This window comes from Salmo salar, chromosome ssa26, assembly GCF_905237065.1.
Source record: "Salmo salar chromosome ssa26, Ssal_v3.1, whole genome shotgun sequence".
Classification (NCBI taxonomy): domain Eukaryota; kingdom Metazoa; phylum Chordata; class Actinopteri; order Salmoniformes; family Salmonidae; genus Salmo; species Salmo salar.
This window is the reverse complement of record NC_059467.1, coordinates 3390235-3401138: the sequence shown is the minus strand read 5'-3', so window position 1 is coordinate 3401138 and position 10904 is coordinate 3390235.

The following is a 10904-nucleotide window of genomic DNA, read 5'->3' as shown; positions in this document are numbered from 1 at the left end:
ACCATCAAACAGGCAAAGTGCCAATACAGGACTAAGATGGAATCGTACTACTCTGACGCTCGTCGAATGTGGCAGGGCTAGCAAACCATTACAGACTACAAAGGGAAGCACAGCTGAGAGCTGCCCAGAGACACGAGCCTACCAGACGAGCTAAACTACTTCTATGCTAGCTTCGAAGCAAGTACACAGAAATATGCATGAGAGCACCAGCTGTTCCGGAAGACTGTGATCACGCTTTCCGCAGCCGATGTGAGTAAGACCTTTAAACAGGTCAACATTCACAAGGCCACAGGGCCAGATGGATTACCAGGACGTGTAATGCGAGCATGCACAGACCAACTGGCAAGTGTCTTGAATTACATTTTCAACTTCTCCCTGTCTGAGTCTGTAGTACCAACATGTTTTAAGCAGACCACCATATTGCCTGTGCCCAAGAACACTAAGGTAACCTGCCTAAATGACTACCGACCCTTAGCACACACGTCTGTAGCCATGAAGTGCTTTGAAAAGCTGGTCATGGCTCACATCAACACCATTACCCCAGAAACCCTAGACCCACTCCAATTTGCATGCCGCCCCAACAGATCCACAGATGATGCAATCTCTACTGCACTCCACACTGACCTTTCCCACATGGACAAAAGGAACACCAATGTGAAAATGCTATTCATTGATTACAGCTCGGAGTTCAACACCATAGTGCCCTCAAAGCTCATCAATAAGCTAAGGACCCTGGGACTAAACACCTCCCTCTGCAACTGGATCCTGGAATTCCTGACGGGCCACCTCCAGGTGGTAAGGGTAGGGAACAACACATCCACCACGCTGATCCTCAACACGGGGGCCCCTCAGAGGTGCGTGCTCAGTCCTCTCCTGTACTCCCTGTTCACTCATGATTGCACAGCCAGGCACGACTCCAACACCATCATTAAGTTTGCCGATGGCACAACAGTGGTATGCCTGATCACCGACAATGACGAAACAGCATATAGGGAGGATGTCAGAGACCTGGCCGTATGGTGTCAGGACAACAACCTCTCCCTCAACGTGATCAAGACAAAGGAGATGATTATGGACTACAGGAAAAAGAGGACAGAGCACGCCCTCATTCTCATCGACGGGGCTGCAGTGGAGCAGGTTGAGAGCTCAAGTTCCTTGGTGTCCACATCACCAATAAACTAACATGGTCCAAGCACACCAAGATAGTCGTGAAGAGGGCACGACAAAACCTATTCCTGCTCAGGAGACTGAAAAGATTTGGCATGGGTCCTCAGATCCTCAAAAGGTTCTTACAGCTGCACCATCGAGAGCATCCTGACTGGTTGCATCCTGGGGGCCCTATGGGCTACTTTCTGCACACGCCACGGTCAGTGTGAACTGGAGTGACTTGACCAAACGCTGGCCAAACAAGATGTAGCTACAAACAAAACGGAGTTAAATGGTTCCAGTCTGCCGTGAAGCATTCATCCAGCATCTGCTCGGCCTCCGACCGCAATGCACTTTAGAGGGTTGTGCGACCGGCCCAGTGCATTCCTCGGATCAAGCTTCCTGCCATCCAGGACCCCTATATCAGGCAGTGTCAGAGGAAGGCCATAAAAATTGTCAAAGACTCCAGCCACCCAAGTCATAGACTGTTCTCTCTGCTACCGCATGGCAAGCGGTACCGGAGCGCCAAGTCTAGTTCCAAGAGGCTTCTAAACAGCTTCTAACCACAAGCCATAAGACTCCTGAACACCTAATCAAATGGCTACCCAGACTACTTGCATTGCTCCCCCCCCCCCCCCCCTTGCTGCTACACTCTGTTGTTATCATCTCTACATGTACATATTACCTCAACTAATCGGTGCCCCAGCATATTGACTCTGTCCCGGTACCCCCCTGTATATAGTCTCGCTATTGTTATTTTACTGCTGCTCTTTAATGACTTGTTACTTTTATTTCTTGTTCTTATCCATCTTTTTTCAAGTGCATTGTTGGCTAGGGGCTCGTAAGTAAGCATTTCACTGTAAGGTGAACACCTGTTGTATTCGGCGAATGGGACTAATAAAATTTGATTTGATATTAGGTAGTTGTTGGGGAATTGCTAGATTACTTGTTAGATATTACTGCGCTGTCGGAACTAGAAGCACAAGCATTTCGCTACACTCGCATTAACATTTGCTAACAATGTGTGTGACCAATAAAATTGGATTTGATTTGTTACTATTGCTTGAAAAACACAATTTGATACTACTTATACTTTTCACACTACATCCATATTTGAATGAATCCCAATGCATTTCAGGTGCCATAGACTTTAGACTTAAATGGGAACAATTCTTGTTACTTCTAGTCTTCTAGAAATGCCATTCAAACTTTAAAATGTGCAGACCGGTCTGGAATAGTGTGCTTGTATACTGACCACAACTACTAACCACTACTGACCACACAGCTACTGACCACATAACTACTGAACCACACAACTACTGACCACAAACACACAACTACTGACCACCCAACTACTGACCACAACTACTGACCACAGCCACAGGCCTACTGATCACAACTACTGACCACAACTACTGACCACATCCACACAATTACTGGCCACAATTACTGACTACAACCACTGACCACAACTACTGACCACAACTACTGACATAATTACTAACCACAACCATACAACTACTGATCACTACTACTGACCACAAGTACTGACCACAACCGCACATCTACTGACCACAACCACAAAACTACTGACTGCCCAACTACTGACAACAACCACACAATTACTGACCACATTTCTGACTACATCTTCTGACCACAACCACACAACTACTGAATACAACTACTGACAACGTAGATATTATAGAGCTAAAGAACCTTCAACACAACTACTGACCACAACTACACAACTACTGACCACAACTACTGACCACAACTACACAACTGCTGACCACAGCTACAAACACCACCCCAACATTGACATGTAAAGACTGACTCAACTTAGATGGCTTCAACACAGCTTTTTGCTACCATTCCTACTTCATAAACTAAAAGTTGCTTGTTGGCAGGCTTCAACATTCAAAACTGAAATCGTTGCCACAAAACATTCAGAATGTTCAGACAAAAACATTTTGAGAGCTTAAAAACACAGTATATGGCTTCTTATGATATACCTAGAACTCACTTTAGCCTACTGTACTAGCCCACTATAATAACTGCACACCTACAAACCATCACAAAATAAGTTACCGTAATTTCCGGACTATAAGCCGCAACTTTTTTCCCAGGCTTTGAACGTCGCGGCTTAAACAATGACGCTGCTAATATATGGATTTTTCCCGCTTTCAATTTTTTTTCTCCAAAAAAACACATTCTGTGACGTGCTCAGTTTTTTGGCGGCATGAAGCTTTCATTAGATCAATGAAATTGCCGAACGGGTTAAGGTCAAACAACTATTTTTGTTTACTGTTTAGATTAAATCGAGCGCTCTCAAACTTCCCATCATTCTGATTACGGTAGTCATTTTGTCACCCTGATTCCTGGGGGCACAACAAAGTTTTTGCAGCCACTCGACATCAGTGTAAATCGTGCATTTAAGGTGCGCTCCGTGTTCAGCGGGAGGCTTGGATGACAAGTGGGGAGAAATCCTTCACTAAAATGGGCCGCATGCGAAGAGCAACTTATGGTCAAGTCTGCCAGTGGGTCCAGACAGCGTGGAGCATTGTCAAAAAATCCACTATCATCAACAGGTTTCGAAAGGCTGGACTGCTGCATGTTGAAGAGTGCTCAGCGGGGGATTTGCCTCCGGATGAACGTGACGAGAGCGACAATGAAAACGATCCAATATCTGATGAAGCAATTCTGAGGCTATTCAACTCCGACACCGAAGGAGATGGTTTCAGTGCACAGGAGAAGGAAGATGGTGAACAATGACTTTCTTGGTAGGCTACTGTTTACTGCTCATTTTGTATTTTTTGTTACAAGCCGTGTTTCGTTAAAGCCTATTTATTTTTGTTACAAGCCGTGCTTCGTTAAAGCCTATTTATTTTTGTTACAAGCCGTGTTTCGTTAAAGCCTATTTATTTTTGTTACAACCCGTGTTTCGTTAAAGCCTGTGTAAAGTTAATTTGTTTCAATGTACCGGTAGGCACCTGCGGCTTATAGACATGTGCGGCTTATTTATGTTCCAAATATATATATTTTTTTAATTCAGTGGGTGCGGCTTATATTCAGGTGCGCTCAATAGTCCGGAAATTACGGTACTATAACTAACATATAGCCTATGAAAACCCTATTACTACCATTGCTACTACTACCATTATTACTACCGTCACTACCACTACTACTACTATTTCACAACCATACATACCTTAACACTAGCAAGCACACCATATTTACTTCAACAAATTTAATTTCCTATGTATTTATTATGAATGCTTCTTTGTCAGGTACAAGGTTAGTGTAGGGGAGTGGAAAGGGAGGTGTGGGAACCCTGTGAAGCTCTCTGCAAATGGCCTTGTTGCTTACCTGTGCCAGGCCAAGAGTAAAATGTCAGCGCTCTGTAGGCAGCTTTGTGAGGCAGGGATTCACCCAGCAAAGCCCTCAGGCCTAAAAAAAACTCTGCACCAATATCACAGAGGGTTTTCTAAAGGATTTTCTCTGAAATATGAAATTTGTGAAATAGAAGTTTGATGTATTCAGGGAAGCTCACCATTTGTGTATTTTGTGGTGGTTGCAATAACACAAACACAACTAAATGTTTATTTAAAGCCACTTTATCACTTAGAGTTTTTGGGGGGTTTCAGGTGAGCTGCTGATCTAGGCAGGGACATCGAGATGTTGGCAAGTACATTAATAGATTTTAAAGGAGCTTCCAGCAGCATGCCCTTTGGGCCAAGCTGGATAGTAGAGCTTGATGAGGTGCAACAGTTCAAATAAGTTTATTATGTATATAACGCAATGGAATAGATATAATGATAGTACTGTAGTGTATCACTACAACTGATTACTCAAAAGTAATACACAATAACACAAACATTACTGGCCTGTCTTGGGATTACTGGCCTGCCATGGCATGTGAGCATTGATAATCCATTATCATTGTGCAATCTCTTTCACTTATTGCTCATTCACAAAAATATCTACCATATGTTTACATAAAGTTATTTTTCTATCCTCCAGAGCAACACTGAAGGACGTGGTCGCAGTTCTAGCCTCCCATTCAATTTGGCCACTCATGGTCTGGTAGGAAATCTGCTTAGCCATTTCAGCAATGTGTTGGACCAGTGCATGACAGAAAGAGAGAAAATATTACAGAACAAAATAAACTGAAATAAGCTTTCTAATTGTCTGATGTCTTTAATGAGTCAAGTTTGACAATAGCTCAGGGAATATACTGTATACAGTTTAATTAATAATTGTCACACCAGCCTTCGCTTTGGCTCTCCCTCCTGTCCAGCTCAGGTGTTCGGCGTTGCCGGCCTTCTAGCTGCTGCCGAACCTACTGCTGGCAAACGCCCTTCCCTTGTCAACCACGGACTTGTCTTGTCATCAATACACACACCTGGTTCCAATCCCCACTCTATCACATATACTCCATTTGTCTTTGTCGGTCATTGCAAATATTACTTGTTTTCCTGAGAGGAATCTCTCCTACGATTTCCTGAGTACTTTATATTTTGCACTTTGGGTTCACCCTGTGCCTTTTTGTTTATGAAGATATATTTTGAGCACAACAGCGTTTGGGTTTCGTCCCGCTTTGATCTATGGTGCTTAAAACCTGTTTGGGATAGGGGGCAGTATTTTCACGGCCGGATAAAAAAACGTACCCAATTTAATCTGGTTACTACTCCTGCCCAGAAACTAGAATATGCATATATTTGGATGGAAAACACTCTAAAGTTTCTAAAACTGTTTGAATGGTGTCTGTGAGTAGAACAGAACTCATATGGCAGGCCAAAACCTGAGAAGATTCTATACAGGAAGTGCCCTGTCTGACAATTTGTTCTCCTTCTAGGGCATCTCTATAAAAAATACAGCATCTCTGCTGTAACGTGACATTTTCTAAGGCTTCCATTGGCACGAGACGACTCCATGTTTTTCTTTCAGTGTTTGAATGAATACAACGTCGCCCGGTTGGAATATTATCGCTATTTTACGAGAAAAATAGCATAAAAATGTATTTTAAACAGCGTTTGACATGCATCGAAGTACGGTAATGGAATATTTTGAATTTTTTTGTCACAAAATGCGCCCGCGCGTCACCCTTCGGATAGTGACCTCAACGCACGAACAAAACGGAGCTATTTGGATATAACTATGGATTATTTCGAACCAAAACAACATTTGTTGTTGAAGTAGAAGTCCTGGGAGTGCATTCTGACGAAGAACAGCAAAGGTAATCCAATTTTTCTTATAGTAAATCTGAGTTTGGTGAGGGCCAAACTTGGTGGGTGTCAAATTAGCTAGCCATGATGGCCGGGCTATGTACTCAGAATATTGTAAAATGTGCTTTCACCGAAAAGCTATTTTAAAATCTGACACCGCGATTGCATAAAGGAGTTCTGTATCTAGAATTCTTAAAATAATTGTTATGTTTTTTTGTCAATGTTTATCGTGAGTAATTTAGTAAATTCACCGGAAGTTTTTGGTGGGTATGCTAGTTCTGAACATCACATGCTAATGTAAAAAGCTGTTTTTTGATATAAATATGAACTGGATTGAACAAAACATGCATGTATTGTATAACATAATGTCCTAGGAGTGTCATCTGATGAAGATCATCAAAGGTTAGTGCTGCATTTAGCTGTGGTTTTCGTTTTTGTGACATATATGCTTGCTTTGAAAATGGCTGTGTGATTATTTTTGGGAGGGTACTCTCCTGACATAATCTAATGTTTTGCTTTCGCTGAAAAGCCTTTTTGAAATCGGACAATGTGGTTAGATTAAGGAGAGTCTTGTCTTTAAAATGGTGTAAAATAGTAATATGTTTGAGAAATTGAAGTTATAGCATTTTTGAGGTATTTGTATTTCGCGCCACGCTATACCGTTGGATATTGGTGAGGCGTTCCGCTAGCAGAACGTCTGTCCCTAACAGGTTAAATAAACTCAGTAGTTCTAAACTTGCGACTGCCTCCTGCCTACTCTCTACACCAGTAACAATAATGTACATCAATAAACGCATAGACATTTGATTTACAGTCCTCACACAATTTGTTTTATTTGACCTTTATTTAACTAGGCAAGCCAGTTAAGAACAAATTCTTATTTCAATGACGACCTAGGAACAGTGGGTTAACTGCCTTGTTCAGGGGCAGAACAACAGATTTTTACCTTGTCAGCTCGGGGATTCGATCTTGCAACAAACGCTGTGTCAGTGTTAACATTCTTGACTGCCTTTTTTCTCTGACTACCCTGCTGTGTTTTGTCCATGTATTCTCTGTCTGTATGGATGTGGAGGTGTGATTCTGCGGGCTGATGCGCAAGAGGGAAATTTACCAAAGGCAATCATGTAGGCTCTCTCTACAGAGTTGCACAACTCTGTCTCCGTGTACTGAGAAGAGGTGCTCCACTGGTGAAGCTCAGCAAGCATGGTCTGTGTGTCAGTATCTGTAGCAGTGGTCAGTGTGTGTAGCAGCGGTGGGGATGTTGCTGAAAAATAAGTGCTTGGTGGTTCAGCTTCGATTGATGTAGCTACCTCATGCTCAGTTTGCTCCTCTGTTATCGTGTGATAAACATTTTGACAGACACACTTTTGCCCAAAGCTACTGGTGTTACATGAACAATAACCATTCTCCATATTGACAACACCAGTACTACCTTTGTCCAAAAATACAGTTAAGACTGTTTCTATCAAGCAGGTCTGATTTCTTCTCCACTATCAACTGAGCAAGTTTTTGCCATGTTTCATTCACTGACTGACAACACCATGTTTGCAAAGTTTAGGTACTTGCACACATTTCCTGACTGAGAGGCTCTGCATTCACATGTGAAGTTCACAAGATCAACAAGGTATGCCTAGTGGTTAGAGCATTGGGACAGTAATCAAAGGTTGCTAGATCAAATCCCTGAGCTGAAAAGGTAAAAATCTGTCGTTCTACCCCTGAACAAGCAGTTAACCCACTGTTTCTAGGCCGTTATTGTAAATAAGAATGTGTTCTTAACTGAAAACTTGCCTAGTTAAAAAGCTAAATACAGGTGCTATTGCAGTCAATCACCAGGCCATCACCCACTACATTCCTCATCATCTTGGCAACTTCAGTGACAGAGGGGTCCTTCCTGGCAGGTTTCATGCGTCCAATAATTGTCAGGTGATCTAAGTTAATATGTCAAGAAGATGGTCCTCCCGAGTGACGCAGCGGTCTAAGGCACTGCATCTCAGTGCCAGAGGCATCACTACAGACCCGGGTTAAATCCCGGCTTGTGACGCAGACGGCTGTGACCGGGAGACCCATGAGGCAGCACACAATTGGCCCAGCATCGTCTGAGTTAGGGGATGGTTTGGCTGGCCAGGAAGTCATTGTCCCATCATGCTCTAGTGACTCCTGTGGCGGGCCGGGTGCATGCACAGTGACAATGTCACCAGTTGGATGTTGTTTCCTTCAACACATTGGTGCGGCTGGCTTCCGGGTTAAGCAAGCAGTGCGGCATGACAGGGTCATGTTTCGGAGGACATATGGCTCTGGACCTTCGCCTCTCCCGAGTCCATACGGGAGTTGCAGCGATGGGACAAGACTGTAACTACCAATTTGATAACACGAAAAAGGGGTAAAAAGTACAAAAATAAATTAATAAATATGTGAAGAGAATAATGACTCATGACATACAATAATATAAATGCAACATGTAAAGTGTTGGTCCCATGTTTCATGAGCTGAAATAAAATATCCAAGAAATGTTCCATACGTGCAAAAAGCTTATTTCTCTCAAATTTTGTGCACAAATTTGTTTACGTCCCTGTTAGTGAGCATTTCTCCTTTGCCCAGATAATCCATCCACCTGACAGGTGTGGCATATCAAGAAGTTGATTAAACAGCATGATCATTACACACTTGCACCTTGTGCTGGGGACAATAAAAGGCCCGTCTAAAATGTGCAGATTTGTCACACAACACAATGCCACAGATGTCTCAAGTTTTGAGGGATCGCGCAATTGGCATGCTGACTGCAGGAATGTCCACCAGAGCTGTTGCCAGAGAACTGAATATTCATTTTTCTTCCATAAGCCTCCAACATCGTTTTAGAGAATTTGGCAGTACGTCCAACCAGCCTCACAACCGTAGACCACGCGTAACCACGCCAGCCCAGGATCTCCACATCCGGCTTCATCTGCGGGATCATCTGAGAACAGCCACCCGGACAACTGATGAAACTGTGTGTTTGCACAACAGAAGAATTTCTGCACAAACTGTCAGAAACCGTATCAGGGAAGCTCATCTGCATGCTCGTTGTCTTCACCAGGGTATTGACCTGACTGCAGTTTGGCGTCTTAACCGACTAAAGTGGTCAAATGCTCACCTTCAATGGACACTGCCACACAGGAGAAGTGTGCTCTTCATGGATGAATTCAGGTTTCAACTGTACCGGACAGATGGCGTCTTGTGGGCAAGCGGTTTGCTAATGTCAACATTGTGAACAGAGTGCCCCATGGTGGTGGGGTTATGGGATATGCAGGCATAAGCTACGGACAATGAACACATTGTTCATTCAAATTGGCATGAATAAAATGAAAGAGATACCATGACGAGATCCTGAGGCCCAAATTAAAATAAGAGTTATATATAGTAAAGACGCCAAGAGACAACAATGTATAAAACTTTAGGTAACCTTGGACCTCTCGGTGGTGGGGGCTCCCATGTGATGAGCAAAATAGAGGGAGCACTGGAGGAGGAAACCACAGCATTTGGATGGAGTCCTGTCATATATGTCCGGGAGGGACAAACGGGCATTGCTGACCTGGGCAGACTGCTGAATGGGCTGGGGTGCTGACTCGCTGGGTCGACTCATAGTAGAAGATCCTCCGCTCGTTGGGGGTGACACCCCTTGAGGAAGATGTTGAAGAACACGGAGGACCTCATCCATAGCCATCTCCAGTAGCACCAGCTGGTCGTGGTGTTGGCAAAGTAGGTCTCCCTGTTCGCCGACCATCTGGAGATGTCTCGGTTGGCTGCTGCTTCCATTCTGTGAGGCAGTATTCTGTAACAAAGACGCAGGGAGTCAGGAAGGAGGTGCAGTCAGTGAGTTTAATAAAATCAAAAAGAGTTGATGCAGGAACAAGAGTAGCGTCTGAACATAACACAGAAACATAAACAATACTGCCTGATGGGTGACAACAACAGAATGCTATATATAGGGGGAGTAATCAGGGAAGTGATGAAGTCCAGATGTGCCTAATGATGAGGCGCAGCTGTGCGTAATGAAAGCTGCCAGGTGTGCGTAATGATGGTTTGCCAGGATCGGTGGTTAGTAGACTGGCTGTGTGCTTAGGGTTATTGTCCTGTTGGAAGGTGAACCTTTGCCCCAGTCTGACGTCCAGAGCGCTTTGAAGCAGGTTTTCATCAAGGATCTCTCTGTACTTTGCTCTATTCATCTTTCCCTCGATCCTGACTAGTCTCCCAGTCCCTGCACTCTGAAAAACATCCCCACAGCATGATGCTGCCACCACCATACTTCACCGTAGGGATGGTGCCAGGTTTCCTCCAGATGTGACGTTTGGTATTCAGCCCAAAGAGTTCAATCTTGGTTTCAACAGACCAGAGAATCTTGTTTCTCATTGTCTGAGAGTCCTTAAGGTGCCTTTTGGCAAACTCCAAGCGGGCTGTCATGTGCTGCAGAGATGGTTGTCCTGGAAGGTTCTCCCATCTCCAAAGAGGAGCTCTGTCAGAGTGACCATTGGGTTCTTGGTCACCTCCCTGACCAAC